This window comes from Callithrix jacchus, chromosome 1 (assembly GCF_049354715.1).
Source record: "Callithrix jacchus isolate 240 chromosome 1, calJac240_pri, whole genome shotgun sequence".
Classification (NCBI taxonomy): Eukaryota; Metazoa; Chordata; class Mammalia; order Primates; family Cebidae; genus Callithrix; species Callithrix jacchus.
In genome coordinates, this window is record NC_133502.1 from 179,387,937 (window position 1) to 179,411,440 (window position 23,504).

Consider the following 23,504-nt stretch of genomic DNA (forward strand, 5'->3'; position numbering starts at 1 on the left):
GAAATTACAGGTGTGAGCCACTGCCCCCAGCCCGGCCAGACTAAATGTTAGCCTTGCAGGTGACTGTGCAGTAGTATCTCCCAGCTTTAATTTGCTCTTCTTCAATGACTCATGAGGTTAAGCACCTTTTCATATGTTTACTGGCCATTTGGAATATATTATACCTGTGTATTTCTTGCCAGTTCACCTCTTTTGCCCATTTTTCTTTTCTTTTTTTTTTTCTTTGAGACAGAGTCTCACTTTGTTACCAGGCTGGAGTACAGTGGAGTACTCTCGGCTTACTGCAACCTCTGCCTCCTGGGTTCAAGCAATTCTCCTGCCTCAGCCTTTCGAGTAGCTAGGGCTACAGGCGTGTGCCACTATGCCCAGCTGACTTTTGTATTTCTAGTGGAGACAGGGTTTCACCATGTTGGCCAGGATGGTCTCTATCTCTTGACCTTGTGATGCACCAGCCTCAGCCTCCCAAAGTGCTGGGATTACAGGTGTGCACCACCACGCCCAGCCCCATTTTTCTATTTATGTTTACTCTTTATTGATTTGTAGGAATTATTTATGTATTCTCTCTCTCTCTCTCTTTTGTTTTTCTTTGTTTGAAGCAGAATCTCATTCTGTCACCCAGGCTGGAGTGCAGTGGCACAGTCTCGACTCACTCCAGCCTTGACCTCCTGAGCTCAAGAGATCCTCCAGCTTCATCCTCCTGTGTAGCTGGGACTATAGGTGTGCACCACCACTTCTGGTTAATTTTGTTATTTTTTGTAGAGTTGGGGTTTTACCATGTTGTCCAGGTCGATCTCGAACTTATGAGCTCAAGCCATCCGCCCACCTTGGCCTCCCAAAATGCTGGGATTACAGGCGTGAGCCACTGTGCCTAGCCTGTGTACTCTCAATACAGGTCATTTGTTGAGTATATTTATGATGACTATCTTCTTAAACTTTCTGGTTCACCTTTTCACTCTATTTATTTATATAATTACAGTCATTGTGCTTTTTTACTCTCTTTCTCTCTCTTTTTTTTTTTTTTTGGAGACAGAGTCTCCCTTTGTCACCCAGACCCCAGGCTAGAGTGCAGTGGTCTGATCTCGGCTCACTGCAACCTCCGCTTCCCAGGTTCAAGTGATTCTCCTGCCTCAGCCTCCCGAATAGCTGGGATTACAGGTGCCCACGAGCACGCCCAGCTAGTTTTTGTATTTTTTTTTTTTTTAAGAACAAAGAGAAAGAAAAAGAGGGAAAAAGAGGAAAAAAAGAGGGAAAAAGAAATATTACTTCATTCCTAAAATGGGTATCAATAATGGCCGATCAATATTTTGTGTGTTTTAAGTGGATAATATATATTTTGTGTGTTTAAAATGGAGAGCTCTATTGAGTTTATTTGTTCTGCATCTGAGTTCAAGTCCTGGATATCGTTATCAATTTTCTGTCTCGTTGAATCTAAATCTCATTATGGGTCTTATGTATCTGGGTGTTAAGATCTCTTATTATTACATTAATCCTTTTACCCTTGTATCCTTGTAGCTTTGAAATCTATTTTGTTAATTGTGAGAATTGCAACTCCTGCTGTTTATTTATTTATTTTTGCTCTCCATTTAATTGGTAAGTTTTTTTCCAACCCTTTATTTTGAGTCTTTGTATATCTTTAGATATACGGTTAGATTTTGTCTGTATCTTTTGATTGGGGGATTTAGTCGATTGAAATTTAGGGTTACTGCCATTTGATATTAACTGGCTGTTTTATCCTTTCGTTGATGTAAATTCTTCTTTATGTTAATGCTCTTTACTTTTTGGTGTATTTTTAGAAAGGCTCATACTGGTTGTTCCTTTCTATGTATAATGCTTCTTTTAGAAGTTCTTGTAAAGCAGGCCTGGTGGTAATAAAATCTCTGAGTACTTGCTTGTTCCTAAAAGATTTTATTTTTCCTTCAATTGTAAAGCTTAAATTGGCAGGATATGAAATTCTGGGGTGAAAGTTCTGTTCTTTAAGTATATTGAATATTGGCCCCCACTCTCTTCTAGCTTGTAGGGTTTCCGCTGAGAGATCTGCTATAAGCCTAATAGGCTTCCCTTTATGGGTAACCTGATCTTTCCCTCTGGCTGCCCTTAATATTTTCTCCTTCATTTCGATCCTGGTGAAACTAACGATTATGTGCCTTGGGGTTGGTCTTCTTGAGGAATATCTTTGTGGTGTTCTCTGTATTGCCTGGGGTTGAATAGTGTCCTGCTTTGCTAAATTAGGAAAATTTTCCTGGATAATATCCTGAAGAATATTTTCCAGCTTGAATTCATCCTCTCCATCACATTCAGGTACACCAATCAAACATATATTAGGTCTTTTCACATAGTCCCATATTTCTTGAAGACTTTGCTCATTCCTTTTGATCCTTTTTTCTCTATTCTTGTCTTGTCGTTTTATTTCATTAAATTGGTCTTCGACCTCTGATATCCTTTCTTCTGCTTGATCCATTCGGCTATTTAAGCTTGTACATATTTCACTAAGTTCTCATGTTGTATTTTTCAACTCCGTAAGTTCATTTGTATTCCTCTCTATATTGTCTATTCTTTTCATCATTTCATCGAACCTTTTTTCAAAGTTCTCAGTTTCTTTATATTGGGTTAGAACAAGTTCCTTTAACTCCCAGAAGTTTCTTATCATCCACCTTTTAAAGCCTACTTCAGATAATGGAACACAGTCTTTTTCCATCAGGACTTGTTCTGCTGCTGATGAGTCCTTTTCCATCAGGGCTTGTTCGGTTGCTGATGAGTCCTTTTCCATCAGGGCTTGTTCCGTTGCTGATGGGTTCTGATTTTGGGTATACTCGGCCTTCTTAGGCTGTTTTTTTCCCTTCATTGTAGATGAACCGCCTTTCTAATTAGGTTTCTGAGTCGATGTCCGATTTATTGATTCCCAGTGCTGGGATCCGAGCAACCCACTGTGGCGACCTAAATAGCAGTGATAAAACTGATGGTGCTCTTCTGCCCGGGAATCTCTGGTCTGGCTTCCCTCTTGAGTCCGCAACAAGCGGCTCTGACTTCCCGGAGTTCCAAACTCCGGACAGTAGGGGTAGCAGTCCCGTTGGCTCTGCATGAAGAGCTGCTGCGCCGAGGCGCCGGCAAAACTGCTGCGGCGGCCACAAGAGTTGCGCTGGCGACCCGTGGGGCTCCTCCACTGGGAATCGGCTGATCCGTGAGTGACGAAAATTCGTCTAAAAGTGTGGCGTTGTCTCGTTCTCTGAGCTTTCACTGGGAGCTACAATCCGGAGCTGTTAGTGATCGGCCATCTTTGATCGGTCTCCAGTTTTTGTATTTTTAGTAGAGACAGAGTTTCACCATGTTGGCCAGGCTGGTCTTCAACTCCTGATCTCAGGTGATCCACCCACCTTGGCCTCCCAAATTGCTGGGATTACAGGCCTGAGCCACCACTCCTGGCTGCTTTTTCACTCTCTTAATGGGGTCTTTGATAAACCTTAATTTTGACTTAGTCTAATTTAATCTTTTCTGGTTAGTACTTTTTTTGTGGTCTGTGTAAGAAATCTTTGTCTACCCTAAGATCACAAAGAAGTTTCACTCTTTTACCTCTCATGTTTGTAGTTTGCCTGGAATTGTTTTTTCTGTGTAGAGGTGAAGGTTCATTATTTTCCCTCATATTGACCTAGCTCTTTAATTGAAAAGAACATCTGCTGCTGTGTAAATCAGGTATCCATATATATGTGGATCTGCTGGGGAACTCCCTCCCGTTAACTTGTTGCCTTTGTCCTTGCAGCAGTATTACACTGTGTTACTGTAGCTTTAAAATAAATCTTAATGCCTGGAGAATAAGGCCTCCAGTTTTGTTCTTCAAGATTGTCTTGGCTTGCTCCTTCGTATTTCTGTACACATTCTAGAGTGGGTTTTATCAACTTCCATACCCAAAAAGAAATACCCATAAGGATTTTCTCCTCTATGCTAAATCTGTAGGTTACTTTGATCCTAGAAATGAATAATAGAATGTAAATCATTCTTACTGATGAAAGAAACCCATTTCAGGAGACTTTTTTTCTGTAAATGATGAAGGTTAAATGATTCCTGTCAATTGTTTCAAATTTTCGACTTTTAAAATACTTTCTACTTCTTTGCAATTCGCCTTTCTCTCTTTTTTTTCTTTCCAATTGTATTTTTCCTTGACACTCAGTATTTGTCCCTTGATAGTGGAGACCATGTTTCTCCATTTTCATGGATCAAATAGTATAATTTTTTTACAGACTAGACGCTTAGCGGATGTGCAGTTGAATCTACTTGAGGCTTTGGCAGGTTCAGGCATTGAACAAGTACTCAGTGCCTGTTCTGTATCAGGTAATGTGTCAGTCTGCGGTAATAGAGCTGGGAACAACATAGCCCACAAAAGGCTCTTTGTGTCTAATTTACATTCCTGAGGGCCACCATTGGCCATCTGCTTGTGAGAATGGCTATGGCCCTGAATAAACAGTGTGGAGTGGGTCCAGGGAACCGGTGGAGGAAAGGGGGCATTTACTCAACCTGATCATCTTTGTTAAGCAGTGGAGAGGCCCCTGGTGGAGCCAGCATTGCGTGTCATCCTTGCGCAGGGGCCATGCTGATCTTCTCTGTATCCTTCCAATTTTAGCATGTGTGCTGCCCAAGGGAGCACAGTAGCCTTTCTTTTCATCTTTTTTACATCAGTGTCTGCTTGTGGACTCTCACGGAATCTGGTGGACTCATTTTCTCTGTGTATTTAATTTTTCTCCTGGAAATGACTACCAGGAGTGTGACTTGTTCAAGTGTCCCTAGGTTAATTGGTGTTAGCGTTGGTAGGGATGAAATTGAGAAATCTTAAAAAGCAGAGAATTCCTTCAGATTTCATTCTAGAGAGGCAGAAAACAGGAAATAGAATTGCTAAATAGAGAAGGGGAGTGGTGTTTAATAGCAATATTTGTATGAGAATAAGAGGATGGGGCCATAATCTGAGGTTGCCTGTTTTGGTTGTTCTTTGGCTTAGTTAGGTCTTGGGTTGGTTTACTTCCTGTTCAAATTGTGAGTTACTAGGGGCTGAATTTATAGTAATATCTAAACTGATTGGAACCTTCACTTGAATAGAAGTTAGTTTTGGCATGTTCACTTTTAAGAGAAAGAAAGAGAGGCAGCCAACCCAGTATCAAGAGTTTAGTCAAACAATTCCAGATTTGCCCTGGTAGTGAATAGATTCAGCATAAATGTTTGTACTTTCTGCTTCTTCAGTATCATATAGTAATTTATTATTTTGTTTTGTTTTGGGTTTTGTTTTTTTTTTGAGATAGAGTTACACTCTGTCGCCCAGGCTGGAGTGTAGTGGTGCAATCTTGGCTCACTACAACCTCTGCTGCCCAAGTTCAAACAATTCTCCTGCCTCAGCCTCCTGAGTAACTAGGATTACAGGCACCTGACACCATGCCCAGCCAATTTTTTTTTTGTATTTTTAGTAGAGGCAGGGTTTCACCATCTTGGCCAGGGTGGTCTTGAACTCCTGACCTTGTGATCCACCTGCCTCGGCCTCCCAAAGTGCTGGGATTACTGGTGTGAGCCACCACACGCAGTCCCATTAATTTAGTGTTTTATTGATGATTCTGCAGCATCTTAGCCTCTAAAGAGTATCTCCTGAGGATGCGTAAAGTTAAAAAAAGTTTTTTTAATTGAAGCAGGGTCTCACTCTTGCTCAGGATGGTCTTAAACTCCTGGGCTCAGGTGATCCTCCTGCCTCCACCTCCCAGGTAGCTGGGAGTAAAGGTGTGCACCACTGAGCCTGCCTCTAAAGCAGTTTCATATACTTTTTTGGGAGGTCTGTGGTATAGGTAGGATGGGCATTATTCCTTTCTTTCAGTAGGAAAACTTAGACTTCAGGGTAGTAGTGTTTTTAGGGTTACATTGCTGATTAGTTATAGAGCTGTGGTTGAAATCAAGTGTCTTTTGACAGCTTGAGTGTTTTTTTTCTCTTGGAAACGTTGCTTTTTGAAGATAGACTAATGCATTTTGAAAACATTTACATCATTGAAATGAGTGGGGTCTAGGTTTAGAATTAACAGATTTTTAATTTTTTCAGAATTTTGAGGTATGTTTTTGATACTCTCGAATATTGTCATTCTTTCTTTCTTTCTTTCTTTTTTTTTTTGAGACAAGGTCTCACTCCATCACCCAGGCACAATCTTGGCTTACCACAATCTGCCTCCTGGGTTCAAATGATTCTCCTGTCTCAGCCTCCCAAGTAGCTGAGGTCACAGGTGTGTGCCACCAAGCCTGGCTAATTTTTGTATTTTTAGTAGAGAGAGTTTAGCCATACTGGCTAGGTTGGTCTTGAACTCCTGGCCTTAAGTGATCTACCTGCTTCAGCCTCCCAAAGTGCTGCGATTACAGGTATGAGCCACTGTGTCCAGCCTCTATTGAATATTCTTACCCTTTGATAGTTAGGTGTTTTGGAATGGTGGTGTGTACCAAACGTCCTTATGTATCCTTATGTATGATTTATAAATTTATGCTGCTATGAAATTTTATAACTATAAAGTTATTTATAATTTTTAAATGTATACTTTTTTGTATAAAATATTTTTACAAGCTTTGTGGCAGTTTTAAGATTTATTCTAAAATTAAATTGAACCCTTTTTTTTTTTTTTTTGGAGATACAGCCTTGCTCTGTTGCCCAGACTGGAGTGCAATGGCACGATTTTGGCTTACTGCAACCTCTGCCTCTTAGGTTCAAGTGATTCTCTTGCTTCAGCCTTTCAAGTAGCTGGGATTATAGGTACCCGCCACCATGTCCGGCTAATTTTTTTATTTTTAGTAGAGATGGGGTTTCACCATGTTAGGCAAGCTGGTCTTGAACTCCTGACCTCAGGTGATCTGCCCGCCTTGGCTTCCCAAAGTGCTGGGATCACAGGCATGAGCCACCATGCCTGGCCTAAATTGAACACTTTTGAATAGATAATACATTTTCTAATTTAAACTATAAAACTACAGTACAAACGTGTATTTTCAGAAGCTTGCTTGCACCTCTGCTACTCTATCCTTTTCCTTCTCCTACTCCTCTAGAAGCCTTTTTTTTTTGTAGTTTTAAAAAATCCTTTCAGTGTTCTTTTTTGCAAATACAACCAAATATATATCTATTACACAAAAGATAGCATATGATATATGCTGTTCTGTACCTGATTTTTTGTTTTTCGCTTAATAGATCTTCAGGATCTCCCCTTATTGGATTATGGATATCTTCCTTCTTTTTTGGCTGCATTGAATTCCACTATATTGGAAGTATCATTGGTTTTCCAACCAGTTGGTTCTGGATATTTTTAGTGTTTCCAGTCTTCAGCTATTATAAACAGTGCTTCAGGGCTTCAGGGATAAACTTAGAGCTGTAGGAGAGATTCCTAAAAGTCGGGCACTGGGCTAAAGGGTACATGCTTTTGCCATTTCTGTTAGTAGATGGATTCTACTTAGCAGATATCTACTAATTGATGTATGTCTGTGTATATGTCTGTGTGTGTGTGTATATATATGCACACACACACACACACACATATATATATATAATTTTTTTTTTGACAGGGTCTGGCTCTGTTACATAGGCTGGAGTGCAGTGGCATGATCTCAGCTCACTGCAGCCTCAGTCCTCCGGGCTCAAATGATATTCCCGCCTCAGCCTTTCTAGTAACTGGAACAATACATGTGCACCACTATGCCTGGCTGTTTTTTGTAATTTTTGTAGAGATGGTGTTCTGCCACATTGCCCAGGCTGGTCTTAAACTCCTGGATTCAAGTGCCTCCTCAGCCTTCCAGAGTGCTGGAATTATAGGCATGAGCCACCACACCTGGCCTGTATTAATATAGGGTAATAGAGATCTGTATTGGTGGATATTTCCTAACTTTATTCCATAGACGTTATTCTAGTTTACACTCCCACCACCCACTGGTAATACAGAGGGTGCCTTCATCCCCAAAGCCTAGCTAAGAGAGTATATGGTTAAATTTTGGGACTTTTACCAATCTGATACTTAAAAAATAGTATTTTAGTATGGTTTTAAATGGTAGCTGTCGTGTGAGTGAAGTTGAATGGTTTTCTTTCGTTCTTTTGAGATTAAGTTTCACTCTTATTGCCCTGGCTAGAATGCAATGGTGCAATCTTGGCTCATTGCAACCTCGACCTCCCAGGTTCAAGCGATTCTCCTGTATCAGCCTCCCGAGTAGCTGGGATTACAGGCATGTGCCACCACATGCTGGCCAATTTTTGTATTTCTAGTAGAGACAGGGTTTCACCATGTTGACCAGGCTGGTCTGGAACTTTGGACCTTGCGATCTGCCTGCCTTGGCCTCCCAAAGTGCTAGGAGGCATAAGCCACTATGCCCAGCCACCTGGACATGTTTGAAGAACCCAGTACCTTAGGTTTATGGAGCTTTTATGTTTGGTCCAGACTACATTTCAGGGAAGCCACAAAGCAGAGTTTAAAGCCTTTTGAGCAGTGAGCTGGTTGTAGGTGTTAACAGGGCTGAGACTAGTAAAAAAAAGTCATGTTGAGGCATCCGCTCATTTCCACAGTTCCAGTGTCTTCCTTGACATCTGCTTGTGCCCACTGTTTGCCCCCTTTGCCTATGTGTTAAAACTGCCTCTGTCTCAGAACAGTGTCCTTTTTTTTTTTGTCACCCAGGCCAGAGTGTAGAGTGGCATGATCTCAGCTCACCGCAACCTCTGTCTCCTGGGTTCAGGGTATTCTCCTGCCTCAGCCTCCTGAGTAGCTGGGTTACAGGCGTGTGCCACCACTCCTGACTAATTTTGGCATTTTTAGTAGAGATGGGGTTTCACCATACTGGCCAGGCTGGTCTCGAACTCGTGACCTCATGATCCACCCGCCTTGGCCTTCCAAAGTGCTGGGATGACAGGCATGAGCCACTGCAGTGTATCTTGAGGAATGATGGTCTATTAAGAGGAAAACCAAAAGATAAGACCTAAGGCAAACGAAATCTTAGTCTCAATGCAAAGATACAATCAGAACATTGCCTAAGGGGGAAAGAAATGTTATGATAGTGTTTGTATTTTAATTGCCTTTCCTTCTTTAGACCAATAGTAATAACAGGTGACTTGGGTTGAATGCTTACTAAGTTCCAGGCAGTGGTCAAATAACTTTTAATATTTAATACTCAGAACAGCAAGGGAGAAACGAAAACTAAGAACTTACTAGCACATCCAGACTGTGTATTTCTTGAAAAGCTCATTAGAGGTGGTTGCTGGAATGTTTGTGTGTGTGAACAAGAACACACAAAAATGTGAAAACATGATATGAGTGATGGTAACATAGCAGGTCTCCAAATAATGGCCTTTCCTTCAGTGTCATTTCATTATGTTGATGGGAACAAAAAATCAGTTTCCTACTGGAGGAACTATATGTAGTTTACACATTCTCCCGTGTCCTTGTGGAACTTAACTCTTGTTTATATCAACCTGCTGATTGATCGACCAATCATGGAAAATTGGTTTTGTTATATGTCATTTTGCTCAAAGTCCCAGTTTCCAAGAACCTATCGACAACATTAAGTGAGAACTTACTGTAGTTACTCCCTCCTCATTCAAAACAAAATTATTGTTTAGTGGATATAAGGAGAAAAATTGTTTTCCCTCAGATGTATCCTTCTGTGTGATATGTGTCTTTTTCTTTTGAGACAGGATCTTGCTCTCTTGCCCAACCTGGATTGCAGTGGCGTGATCAACTCACTGCAACCTTCGCCTCCCTGGTCCAAATGATTCTTCTCCTGCCTCAGCCTCCTGAGTAGCTGGGATTGAGGCACGCGCCACCATGCCCAGCTAATTTTTTTGTTTTTTTTTTGTTTTTTTTTTTTTTGTTTTTTTTAGTAGAGACGTGGTTTTAACATGTTGGCCAGGCTGTTCTCACCCTCCTGACCTCAAGTGATCCACCTTCCTCTGCCTGCCAAAGTGCTGTGATACAGGCATGAGACACTGCCTGGCCTGGTATGTGTCTTTTTAGGAAAGAAGTGCTTATGTTGTTAGTGGTACGCTGCCTTCGTAGCTCTGTGTTACCTTGGCTGAGACATGATGTGATATTTAGTTAGTATCCTCTTCGGCACTGTCTTATTCATGATCATTGTCAATCTAAATGCATAGTGTTTCCTAATTTTTTTTTGAAGGCTTTTAAAAAAAGTTTAATTGAGATATGGTTACAATGGAGAAAAGCCTTCAGGAAATATAAAAACATTTTGAAAAATAGCTTTTTTATTTGTTATAAGAACAACATACATTTTGTAAATTATTCAGTCAGGGAAAATTGATTCAGAAAGCCATTTGAAATTCAGTCAGCATGATCAATGATCATTTGAATAGGATTAACCCCTAAATCTTCTAGTCAAAGTAAGGAAGATGTAGGTGCCCTAAGAACATTTATCAGGGTGCATTTGGGTTATATTGCCTCCACTTCAGGAAATCTTAATTGTTGCATGGATTTTATAAGTTGATCAAACCATGGTATGACTTCTGTGGGTGCTGGTAAGTCCACATCATTGCTTTGTAATAATCTATAATCATGCCTGGGTGCAGTGGCTCACGCTGGAATTTCAATACTTTGGGAGGCTGAAGTGAGAAGATTGCTCGAGCGCAGGAGTTTGAAACCAGCCTCTAACATAGGAGACTCCAACGTAGGGAGACCCCATCGCTACAGAAAATAAAAAATAACAATAAAAGATGGGTAATAACAATGTTAAAGTAAATCAGAAGAGTTGGTAAGTTATGATCCTTGAATTGAAGTTTTTTGTTTAAATTGGCTTGCAGAGGAGTTTCAAATAAATTAATAATGAATTCTATAAGTAATATTATGTTAATATTAATTGTTATTTTAATGAGGTTACTGCCCTGCATGCAACTTTCACTGAAGTGGGAAGATTTCACACTGACTCAGTGGACAATTAGCAATGTTCAGATTCACCATTTACTGAGAGATTCACACACATACAATCAATCAAGTAAATATTCACAATGTGGTTATTAAAGGCAGTAATTAGGGGGATAGTGAACCACAGGGGTGGCTCAGAAGGCCCGTGCAATGAGGGCCCTTCAAGTGGGTTGGAAGCTCCTTGGATACTGGTTAGCGGGGAGTGGCTGTTCCTTTCCCAGAGAGCCCTTGGATAGCAATTGCCATGTTAGCGGGAGGCCTCAGAGTTCCCATGGGCAAAAACTCCAAAGGCGCCCCAGACATCATCAGCTCCTTGCTGTGTGTGTGGTTGTCCACTGGTCTGTCCATTATCATGGTCTCAGTCAGCTCTTGGCTCCATTTGCTATTGGTCATGGTACTATGCCACAGCCGGTGTTGCTGTCTCACCACCTTATTCTGTTACACATATTGTTTGTTTTTCTTTTGAGACAAGGTCTTGGTCTGTCATCCAGGCAGGATTGCACTGGCACGATCATGGCTCACTCAGCCTCGAAAGGTCTCACTATGTTGAACTCCTGGTGGTCTCAAGGGGTCCTCCCACGTCGGCCTTACACGTGTTGGAATTACAGGTGTGAGCCACTGCAGCTGACCTTTGCTTATCACTGAGAAGTAAACGGCTGCACTGTGGGCTTAATACCACTTAACACGAGTGACTCCATATTGAGACAGTACGATCACAAATTATTATATATTGGTGAACAGCCACAGGTACATAGGCTAAGGAGCAACATCCTTGCTCCTGGGATATCCCTTAGTCAAAGGGCTGGAAGGGTCCTGGAGGTTTGCCACTCCTCCATGTTGAGGTACAAAGTTCCTAGGCTAAGGGATCGGCTGCATTGTTATGTGTAAGTGCTATTCATGGGGTTGCCTGGCACCCACAGATGCCACAGCAGACGCATGGTCGAGGGAGAGGAGCAGGAATGCCAGTTACCATGTTGAAGTAACAGTTACCGCACTGGAATGCTAGTTACCATGTTGAAGTAACAGTTACCACACTGGTATACCGGTTACCATGCCAGAGTGACTGTTTTGACCAAGGTCTTGGTTTTGGGTTGTATGGCAGAGGCGAGACCATGCCTGTCCTCAGGCATTTCCAATCTAGCATAGAGAAAAATAGGAGCAAGGTAACAACAATGTACTGAAAAGGAAATTGGATGAGGGCTTAGGAAAATGGGTAAAGTGAGCTGGTTGGGGTTGGGTGAGTGTCACATCTTCCTGTCCCTGAACAGATCAGTGCTGTGGTGGCTGTGGTGCCTCTGCCCCAGACCTTCTTAGACAGGGCCTCGGTGCCCTTTACAGACCAGTTGTGAAGAGAAAGGAACCTAGCCATGTGACCTTTTGCCCTATAGACCTAGTCCCTTGTTGTGGTGCGAGGCTCAGTCCTCAGCCCACTGATCTCATGTGTGTTCTCTGGTTACCCCTGGTTTTGGCTGAACTTGAAGGAGGGCCATTTGTGAGAAATGTTGGTACCTTTTGCCACTTTTGTGCTCTAGCTGTGGTGGGTGCCATTTTGGGGATTATGCTCAGCAGTGAGTCACATGAGATGCACACATAGCTTTTCAGTGATTAATCTGGTACAATGCCCTTATGGCATATTTCTAAGATGTACCGATGATGACTGCAGTTAAAGCTTCTTCTCTCCTGATTAGAAATTGAGACCCATTTCAACAAAATCACTTCCATCTCTACTGAAATGCATTGGGAAAACTGGAGGCCATTACTAGATTTACAGACGATGGGCTATACTTAAGCCATCTTAGCCAGACACCAGGTTTTGTCATATATTCCCTACCTGTTATGGCTGCCATTTGAGGGCTTTCTCAGTGCTAGGCACTATGTAGGGTTCTTGACATACTTTTTTAAAGTTACCAAATAATGCTAGAGTCTTTATTCTCAAGTGCAAATCTAAGTTCAGGGTTCAGTAGCTTAAAACCCTTTGGTGGTTCCCATTATATAGAGTAACAATCTTCATTTTTAAAAAAGATCATATACCCTTATTAGAATTTTGTAAGCAAACAAATATGCGTGTATCATATATATGTTTATATGTATAGCAGATGTATATACATAGTATGTGCTATTAAGATTCTTTGTATATTATAAAGCATAAAATGAAAAAGAAGAAGGTGAAACAAATTGCATTGTAAATATTTAAAACTTTTAAAAATGTGTTAACTGGTACAAATATTTTTGTTTCTAAAAAGTTATTAATGAGCAATATGCCTGAATTCGCTTTTTAACATCTTGGTTTGACATTTGCCATACAGCTATTTTAACATCTTACACTAAAGTTTATTCCTTTTCATTTTTTGGGTTTTACTCTGTTGCTCAGGGTGGAGTACAGTGGTGCGATTTTGGCTGACTGCAACCTCCACCTCCCAGGCTTAAGTGATCCTCCCACCTCAGCCTCCTACATAGCTGGGACTCCAGGTGCACATCACTTTGCCCAACTAATTTTTAAATACTTTTGAGACCCTGTCTCAAGAAAGAAAAATCAAGTCTTCCTCAGTCTTCTTTTTTTTGGTGAGATGGAGTGTCTTTTTGTCACCCAGGCTGGAGTGCAGTGGCACAATCTCAGCTCACTGCCTCCTGTGTTCAAGTGATTATTTTGTTTCAGCCTTCTGAGTAACTGGGATTACAAGCATGCACTACTACACTGGCTAATTTTTGTATTTTTTCTAGTAGAGGCGGTTTCACCATGTTGGCCAGGCCGGTCTTGAACTCCTGACCTCAGGCAGTCCACCCATCTCGGCCTCCCAAAGTGCCGTGATTACAGGCATGAGCCACCATGCCCAGCCCCAGTCTTCCTCTTATAGGGAGACTTGTGATTACATGTAGGCCCACTATGATAATGGAGGATAATGCCCCCATTTCAAGGTTCTTAATCAGGTCTCCAAAGACCCTTTTCTCCTGTATAGGGTAACACTCATAAGTTCCAGTAATTAGGACAGACATATCTTTTAGAGGTCCATTTTTTTAGCCTACTATAATTGGCTAAAGACCTAGGAATGGGTCACTAGGTTATATGGTGAGTATGTGTTTATGTGTTTAATTTCATGAGAAACTGCCAAACTGTTTTGCAGAGTGGCAGTCACTTCATGTTCCTACCGGCACCCTCGAACACCAGAATTCCTGGTAGCCTCGGCAGAACTGGCTATTGTCAGTATTTTTTATTTTAGCCATTCTAGTGAGTATCTCATCATGGTTTTGTTTTCCCTGAGAGCTAATGAGGTTGAGCATCTTTTAGTTTTCCTTCTATTAACTGCATAAGTATGAGGAATAAGAATGTGAATGAATCCTAACTAAAGGGAAGAAGAACACTGCTGTCTTACAACAGACTCCTGCCTTGTCATTATACAGTATGGTACAATAATACATTACACATCTCGTTGAGTCCATCTTGTCTGTTAAATTTCTTTATAAAATTTGTTGAGTTGATGACATGCTTGACTTTAGTATAAGAAGTGACTGTTATATTGCTTTTTATTTTCTTTTTCTGAGACAGAGTCTCCCTGTGTCACCCAAGCTGGAGTGCAGTGGTTCGATCTTGGCTCACTGCAGTCTCCACTTACTGGGTTCAAGTGCTCCTCCCACCCCATTCTCCTGAATAGCTGGGACTATAGGCATGAACCACCATGGCTGGCTAATTTTTAATAGTTTTTTTGTAGAGATGGGGTCACACTGTATTGCCCAGGCTGGTCTAGAACTCCTGGCCTCAAGTGATCTTACAGCCTTGGCCTCTCAAAGTATTGGGACTATAGGCATGAGTCACTGTGCCCAGCTTATATAGTTTTTTGTTTTTGAGACACGGTCTCACTCTGTCGCCCAGACTGGAGTGCAGTGGCATGATCTCGGCTCACTGCAACCTCCGCCTACCAGGCTCAAGTGATTATGCCGCAGCCTCCCAAGTGACTGGGATTACAGGCGTACGCCACCTGGCTAATTGTTGTATTTTTAGTAGACACAGGGTTTCACCGTGTGGCTAAGCAGGTCTCAAATTCCTGACCTCAAATGATCCACTAACTTGGCCTTCTAGAGTGCTGGGATTACAGGCATGAGCCACTGTACTTGGCCTCTATATAGGTTTTAATAAATAATAAAGACTCTAAATTATGCTTATTTACTACCAAATAATCTTTTTAAATGAAAAATTTGTTATCCCTCCCAGCCGTCAGCCACAACCCCAAGTGTGAAACAGTCATATCCATTTGCTGCTATTAGGCTGTGGTTCACACTGGTTTAGTATTGCTGTAGATCACTTTTAGGGACATTTAATGATTTTTTATATTACATCTTGAGCACTAACCATTTATTTTCTCTTGAAGCAGTGGTTTATAGTAATACATTGTGCTCAATTCTTTTTTGGTTCTTTATCAAGTTGAACACAGTGGCTTCTGTTGCTTGAGTTCTTGTAGAGTTATGAGGGGAAATTAATGCTGGTGACCAGTATTTAAGAATTAAAAACGTCCGTTCAGAAAGGCAATGCAGAGTAGAATAATGAACTGATACTATAAATGACATATCTTGACACTGGGGGTTTAGTATAAATAAATAGGTATTAGGTTACAATCTCTGGAAATTGAAAAGCTATTATTTACCCTAAAAATGGTCATAGCTCAGAAAACAGAATTATATGGCATTTCCTTGCTAACCTGCCAGAGCCTACCTGCTCCAAAGATTATAGGGCTAAAGCCTGGTCCACTAAATTGTTGTCAGTCACATGGGCCTTAGAGTATGTTGACTTGATCAAACATTTACTATTTATAAAATTTGTGGCTGGGCATGGTGGCTCATGCCTGTAATCCCAGCACTTTGGGAGGCCGAGGTGGGTCAAGGTCAGGAAATCAAGACCATCCTGGCTAACACAGTGAAACCCCGTCTCTACTAAGAATACAAAAATTAGCTGGGCATGGTGGCATGCGCCTGTAGTCCCAGCTACTTGGGAGGCTGAGGCAGGAGAATCGCTTGAACCTGGGAGGTGGAGGTTGTAGTGAGTTGAGTTAAGGACACTGCACTCCAGCCTGGGTGACGGAGAAAAACTCCATCTCAAAAAAAAAAAAAAATTTGCTTCTAGCTTATATCCTGACACTTAAAGCCAAGTGATCTTGTAGAAGTCACTTAGCTAATGAGGTAAAACTGAGTCCTTTCTCCATCTGTTGAATGAGGATGATGATAGACTCTTTCTTTGTTCTCTCCCATGGTGGGGGTATGAGATCAGGATAAGCTGATATCCGTGAAAGAGCTTTGGATACTATAAAGTGCTTTAGGAATGTATGGGATTATTTTATGAAAGTGTTGATTAATCTTCATAATTTTAGATACAAGATCTCTATTCCAATGCTAATGCTTATGGAAGATCTTTTCACTTTCTTAGAAAATATTGCCAAGGCCAGGCGCAGTGACTCATACCTGTAATCCCAGCACTTTGGGTGGCTGAGGTAGGATGATCACTTGAGCCTAGGAGTTTGAGGCCACCCTGGGCAACATGGCAAGGCTCCATCTCTACAAAAATTGAAGAAAAAAAATTATCCAGGTGTGGTGGTGAACGCCTGTGGTTCCAGCTACTTGGGAGGATAAAGAGGGAAGATCACTTCAGCCCAGGAGGTTGAGGCTGCAGTGAGCTATGATTGTCACACTCCACTCCAGCCTGGACAACAAAGTGAGACCCTGACTCAATAAATAAATTTTATATATATATATATCTCCAAGTATAATTATATACTTAGAGGTCAGTTTAATCACGGATTTCTCAATTTATTTCTTCTAATTTTTGTCAGTAAAACAGTAGGGATAAATTAAAGAGGAGGAAAGAAAAATCCTTCCTTCTTTCCTTCCTTCCTTCCTTCCTTCCTTCCTTCCATCCTTCCTCCCTCCCTCCCTCCCTCCCTCCCTCCCTCCCTCCCTCACTCTCTCCCTCCCTCTCTTCCTCCCTCCCTCCCTCCCCTTTTTATCTTATTTTATTATTTTTTTTAAGTGATTTATTTAGAGAGAAAGGAGAAGGAGAGAGAAACTGCTAACTCTCACACTGAGTGAGAGAAAGAAAAGCCACTCTCACACTGAGTGAGAAGGGTTCCCAGAGGGGGAAAACCAGAGAAGGAAAGCTCCTCTCACACTGAGTGAGAGAATCTAGAAAGATGGAATCCGGGAGAGGAAAGCAGCATTCACACTGAGTGGTAGGGAATTGAGAGAGATGGAGTTTAGGAGAGGAAAAGCAGCTTCCACAAGAGAGTGTTTGTGGAAGGGGACCCAAACATGGAGTCCCTTTTTTTTGGGGACAGAATCTTACTGTGTCACCCAGGCTAGAGTGCAATGGCATGATCTCAGCTCACTGCAACCTCCCATCCTGGGTTCAAATGATTCTCAGGCCTCAGCCTCTTGAATAGCTGGGATTACAGACATGAGCACCCGACCTTACATGGTTCTTTTTCTTTCTTTCTTTCTTTCTTTTTGAGATGGAGTCTTGCTCTGTCACCCAGGGTGGAGTGGAATGGTGTGATCTCAGCTTACTGCAACCTCTGCCTCCCAGGTTCAAGTGATTCTCTTGCCTCAGCCTCCCAAGTAGCTGGGATTACAGGTGCTCGCCACTATACCCAGCTAATTTTTTGTACTTTTAGTAGAGACGGGGTTTCATCATGTTAGTGAGGCTGGTCTTGAACTCCTGACCTCAGGTGATCCACCCTCCCAAAGTGCTGGAATTATAGGTGTGAGCCACCACGCCAGGCCTACATGGTTCTTTTTTTTTTTGAAAATGGAGTTTTGCTCTTGTTGCCCAGGCTGGAGTGCAATGGCACGATCTTGGCTCACTGCAACCTTCCCCTCCCAGATTTAAGCGATTCTCCTGCCTCAGCCTCCCTAGTAGCTGGGATTACAGGCATGTGCCACCATGCCCAGCTAGTTTTGTATTTTTAGATGGGGTTTATCCATGTTGGTCAGGCTGGTCTTGAACTCCTGACCTCAGGTGATCCACTCACCTCAGCCTCCCAAAGTGCTGGGATTACAGGTGTGAGCCACCTTTTCTTTTTGTATTCAGCTTTTCTGGTAGGATTGGGGTAGTTTTAACAGAGTGTTGATAGGATAGTAAAGAAATCTTTCCTTTTGTGGAAAATGTGCAAAACATTGTCATAATGTTTAAGAATACATAAATTTTATTTTGTACATGTCTTATGTCCTATGGAAACTTGCTGTTTTTATTCATCTTTTTTTTTTTTTGAGATGGAATCTCGCTCTGTTGCCCAGGCTGGAGTACAGTGGTGCAATCTTGGCTCACTGCAACCTCTGCCTCCCAGGTTCAAGTGATTCTCCTGCCTCAACCTCCCAAGTAGCTGGGACCACAGGCACATGCCTCCACACCTGGCTAAAGTTATGTATTAGTAGAGACAGGGTTTCTACTAATACAAATTCCGTGCTGGCCAGGCTTTTCTTGTCTCCTGACCTCAGGTGATCCGATCCTCCTGCCTTGACCTCCCAAAGTGCTGGGATTACAGGCGTGAGCCACTGTGCCCAACTATTCAGCATTGTTTTAAAGACTTCCCTGTGTTGACACATGTAGACCTAGGTCCTCATTTTAATTGCTATGTAGTATTGTGTTATGTGATGAAACCATAATTTGTCCATTCTCCTATTTATAGCCAATAATGTGTCGACTTTTTCCACCTTGACAAACAGTGCAGCAGTGAATGTCCTTTTATGTTTTTCTTTGTGTTTGTGTGGGATTTTCTCTAGGGTGATGGATTAGGCAGGATAGGATAGGCTTTCCTGTAGTAATAAACAGCCCCCAAATCCCAGTTGTTTAACCACAAAGTGTATCTCTTGTGGGGTGTGGTTGTAGGGATGCTCTGCCATGTAGTCTCTCAAGGACCCAGACTGCTGGAGCTCACACTGTCTTGTGGCTGCACAACTGAAGTATGCAGCCTCCTTGCTGTCAACTCAGGGCAAGCAAGCGGGGAAAAGTGCATGTGGACTGACTCCCTCTGTTCAGGAAAAGGAAGGAGTACCAGTAATTGGTTAGCACTAGTAATGCCTACTGAAGATGGACACCTAGAAGTGCTGGCCTAGACTGTTTAATACTGCGTATGTAACTCACTGCCTGGAACTGTTCCATAAGCCCCTAGACAGAATGGCAACCAGTTCTTCCCCAGATTCGTTAATTTGAAAAATTTGAATTTGGGAGCCTTTAGTCTTAAATTCTAAATTGTTGTGTATCAAGGACCTAAAAAAATAATAAAACAAAGTGAAGGCTAGAATATTCTGTCTTAGGATTTGTAATTCAGTACAACTGCTACTTACATTTAAAAATCTAGAACAGAGATTTTCTGTTGTCCTGGGTTCGGTTACAGATAGATGAACCTACTATTTTTAATTGGAAGGGGTTGATGATAGAGTATTGTATAGCTAACAGTTATGGGGAGGGCTGAAAAAGCAGGTTCTTGTTTGGGCTTCATGAGTGATTCCCAGACAGAACCACCTCACAGACCTGGGCTACTGAGGAAGCTTCAGCCTCTTCAGGAATTGGGAAGGTGTCAGCTATAGAATCTCTGCCACAGTCAAGGCCTTTCTGCTCTTGGCTCCAGAGCCAGTTTATGGTCAGCCAGCAAAATTAATGCCCTGCACTCTGCTCCTAACACCCACAATGCCAGTGCCTAGACACAGGACCGCTCGTTCCACCTCAGAAAACCAAATGATTCCCAGCTGGGCTTGCCCACAGCAACAGATGTGTGCTGGTCCTCTCATCTGCATTCCAAATCCAGTGTGATTGTATCCAACTTGCAGACCCCAAATCACATTTAAACTCTAGCTGCAGGGGAGCTGGTGATGTGGCTTTAAGATGTTCAGCCTCTGCCCTATAGGAAGGGACACTGGAAGGAGGAGGATGGAATGGCTACAGAGTATCCATCCACCATACTCACTCCAAGTTCTTAACCTGATATGGAGATGTATGGGTATAATTTAGGGAGTCTTTGACCCCTATAATTTTATGCATACTCGGGAATGTGCACAAGAACATTTTTCTTTTTTTTTTTTTTGCCAATCAGTTTGAGCTTATGAGGTTGTTCAGGTTAGCCTTGAACTGATGACCTCGCCTTCGCGAGCGCCATGACCTCCAGCGGGAGCCACTTTGGACCCCAAGAACATTTTTCTTTCATTAGATTCTCAAAGGGGACAATGACCCAACAGAGGCTAAGCACCATTAACCAGGTAAGTTAAGTAATTAAGCACCCAGATTCTGAAGGCAGGCAGACCTAGATGTGAATCCTGTCTCTGCTTCTTAGCTGTTGTGATTCTGGCATGTTATTTTACTTCTGTAAGCCTTAATTTTCTCATCTTTAAAATAGGGTCCTGAGGATACTTTCATGGAGGTTTCATGGGACCAGCATCCTACTGGGAACTGTAACTCCTGCTGCCCACCAAATATCTATAATATCTTTGGCTTGGCACTCAAGGTCATCTCTGAAGTAGCCCAAACATGCTTTCTTGCCCTACTGCAGGGTTGCTATGAGGGTGAAGTATAGAATGCATGTATGATAAATGCCTGGCCCCCACAAACAACCAGTAAGTAGTCCTGTCTTCCCAAAGCTGGTGGTTGCATTGTGTATTCATTCATTCCTCAGAAAAAAATGGCTAACATGAAAATGATGGTTTGCTGCTGCCATGTCTGTTAAGAATACCTTTGGTGGCTGGGTGCGGTGGTGGCTCACACCTGTAATCTCAGCACTTTGGGAGGCTGAGGCAGACAGATCACTTGAGGTCAGGAGTCCAAGACCAGCCATGGCCAACATGGTGAAACACCGTCCCTACTAAAAATACAAAAAATTTAGCTGAGTGTGGTGGTGAGCACCTGTAATCCCAGCTACTAGGGAGGCTGAGACTGGAGAATCACTTGAATCCAGGAAGCTGAGGTTGCAGTGAGCCAAGATCGTGCCACTGTACTCCAGACTGGGTTACAAAGCAAGACTTAGTTTCAAAACAAAAAACACCCTCTAATAACTCCTACTTTTGCAGAAGAAGTGAACTGGGCTGTCATTTCCTCTGTTCCCACAGCTATTGCTGTGCTATTTATCACAGTGGTGTTTACTGTCTTGTATTTGCCTCTGTTCATCTCCTTTTTTTTTTTTTTTTTTTTTTTTTTTGAGATGGAGTCTTGCTCTCTTACCCAGGCTGGAGTGCAGTGGTGTGATCTTGGCTCATTGCAACCTCCACCTCCTGGTTTCAAGCGATTCTCCTGCCTCAGCCTCCCAAGTATCTGGGACTACACAGGCACGTGCCACCACACCTGGCTAATTTTGTATTTTTAGTAGAGATGGGATTTCACCATGTTGGCCCAGCTGATCTCGAACTCCTGACCTCAAGTGATCTACATGCCTCGACCTCCCAAAGTGCTGGATTACAGGTTGGAGCCACGGTGTCTGGCCTCATCTCCTCTTAAATATCTTTAGAGCAAAGATTATGTCATAACCCTGGCACGTAGTAAAGTGCCTAATTACATAGTAGATTTTTAGTAAATGTTTGTTAAATGTGTGAATGGATAATGAATAAAGAAACCGGTTAATGTTGTTAGCTTGGAGGAGAGAAACCTAGGGGCAGATAGGTTTGCTGTTTGAAAATACTTAGACTGTGATGTAAAGGGGAGTTGGTCTCACCCTATACTGCTTTAGAAGGCACAATTGGGAGTTGTGGATGGAAGTCACAAAATAAGGCACATTTGGCCTCAGTATGAAAAGAGCTTTCAGATAATGAGAGAATCAAATAATGGGGTTGTGTCTTGGAAGCCAGTGATTATTGGTCATTGGAGGTATTAAAGGAGAGGCAAGATAGGAAGATATAGATGGGGTTTGAATGCTGTGTGGGGCTTCTCAGCACTCTTCCTTTTCTTAGTGCTTTTAACAAGCAGACTAGGGAATATTAAGGATCGGCCTTAATATAATAATAGAGAGATTATTGTCTTGCTCAGGGAGAGAAGATATATTCAGGTGGGAAAGGGCAAAGGGTATTAGGAATGGCTTGGCTGGGATATTCAGGGGAATATGTCGAGTGAGGCAGGAAAGCATGTTTGGGCTACTTCAAAGATGACCTTGAGTACCAAGCCAAAGGTTTTGGAGATATTTGGTGGGCACTGGGCATTATAGATACCCAGCAAGATCTTGGCACCATGAAAGTGCCACAAGTGTCTTGAGCACCTAGAACAGTACTTGGCACATAGCAGATCTTCAGTAAATAGTTGCTGAAGGAATTTGTTAGAATATCAGAGCTATGATTTAAGAAAATTACCCTGTAATGTGCATTTAGGTTGTAAGTGGAAAGGAGTACCCTTCAGTAGGATGGAGGGAGAGCCTGAAGAAAGGTAGAAGCCACCAGTAGGCATCTTAGATGCGGGGTTGGTCAGAGGGGTGAGAGGTAAAAATGATTCCATGACAGTGAGTCTGTTGACTAGAAATGGGAGTGACATTCATAGAGCAGGGCAGTTCCTTGTAGTTCCTTCTTGTGCAGAAGATGAGGCTTTGGGTTGCGGACCCGCTTCAGTAATAGTATTGGCCTAACGGTCTCTGTGCACTCTGTCCCGCTCAGTGGTTTCTGCATATGTGTTGCTCACCTAACACACTGCATGTTCATGGTTCTCATGTGACTTGAAAATCTAGGTCTCTGGAAAGAATTAATTGTAATGATCAGAACGATTGCCTGGTAGGATGTATTTCCTTTGAGTTCAGCAAGACACGCCACCTCACATGGTGTTCCTGTTCATTCATAAGGCTGTCATAGTGTACAAATTAGGATACCCTTTGGACCAGTTCTCCTATGTTTTCCATCTTGGAAAAACCAGAACTGTGTTTTCTTGAGCAAATGACCTTGCCACCGGCCCTGAAGCTCCTTTTCCTGGGTTTGTGGGCGTTGGTGGAGTCCTGGTAGTCTGCCACTCTTCCTGGCCTCCAGAGATCAGGGCTGTGACCTTCTATCTGCAGATGCCAGTTCTAGCTGCGAGGTTGATGACCGAGGAAGACGAGCACACGGCTCAGGGCCTGTCTTCCAAGGGCTTCACTGTGTAGCAGCAGCGCTTTGTAGTCTCAGAGTTGAGTTTTTGTCAAAACACAGAGAAGATTTCACTTCTCATTTGTTAAAAATTACTTGATAGCATAGTAGATGGCTTCTTATATAAGCCACTTAGTGTTATTTCAGAGGAAGCAAGTCCATGAGAGAAGGGGCAACCACTTTTCTCATAGAGAAGAATAGGTTTATAAACGAAAAGATCAACAAATACAAATGCTGTGGTATTTATACTGATTTAGAAAGGCAGTTGAGTTTGGGAGGCTATGTTTTTTCATTTCCTCTTTCTCCTTGGCATTTGAAGGACCTGGTCTAGCAGGAGCTTTCCCATTGATTCTCCTGGAGAGAGCTGCCTCTCCGGCTTTCTCCATTTGTTTGGAAGTGTTGTTTTTTTTTGTCAAAGGAAAGGTTGCCACTTCATTTGTTCAGATCTCCCACACACTGTTGCAGCAATCTTTAGATTTCAAATTGGCTAATTCAGTGAGTTACTTAATTTGTCACAACTTTTAAAATATTTTGAGTCTTTGA

General features: G+C 42.2%; 1 protein-coding gene and 1 pseudogene across 1 annotated transcript in view; one reads left to right on the forward strand and one right to left on the reverse strand.

Moving 5' to 3' along the window:
* The window catches only part of ABL1 (ABL proto-oncogene 1, non-receptor tyrosine kinase), a 163,397-nt gene that overhangs the window by 15,168 nt on the left and 124,725 nt on the right, over positions 1–23,504 (forward strand). The gene's annotated exons all lie outside the window — the stretch shown is intronic.
* Positions 4,553–4,636, reverse strand: LOC118148280 (U6 spliceosomal RNA; annotated as a pseudogene).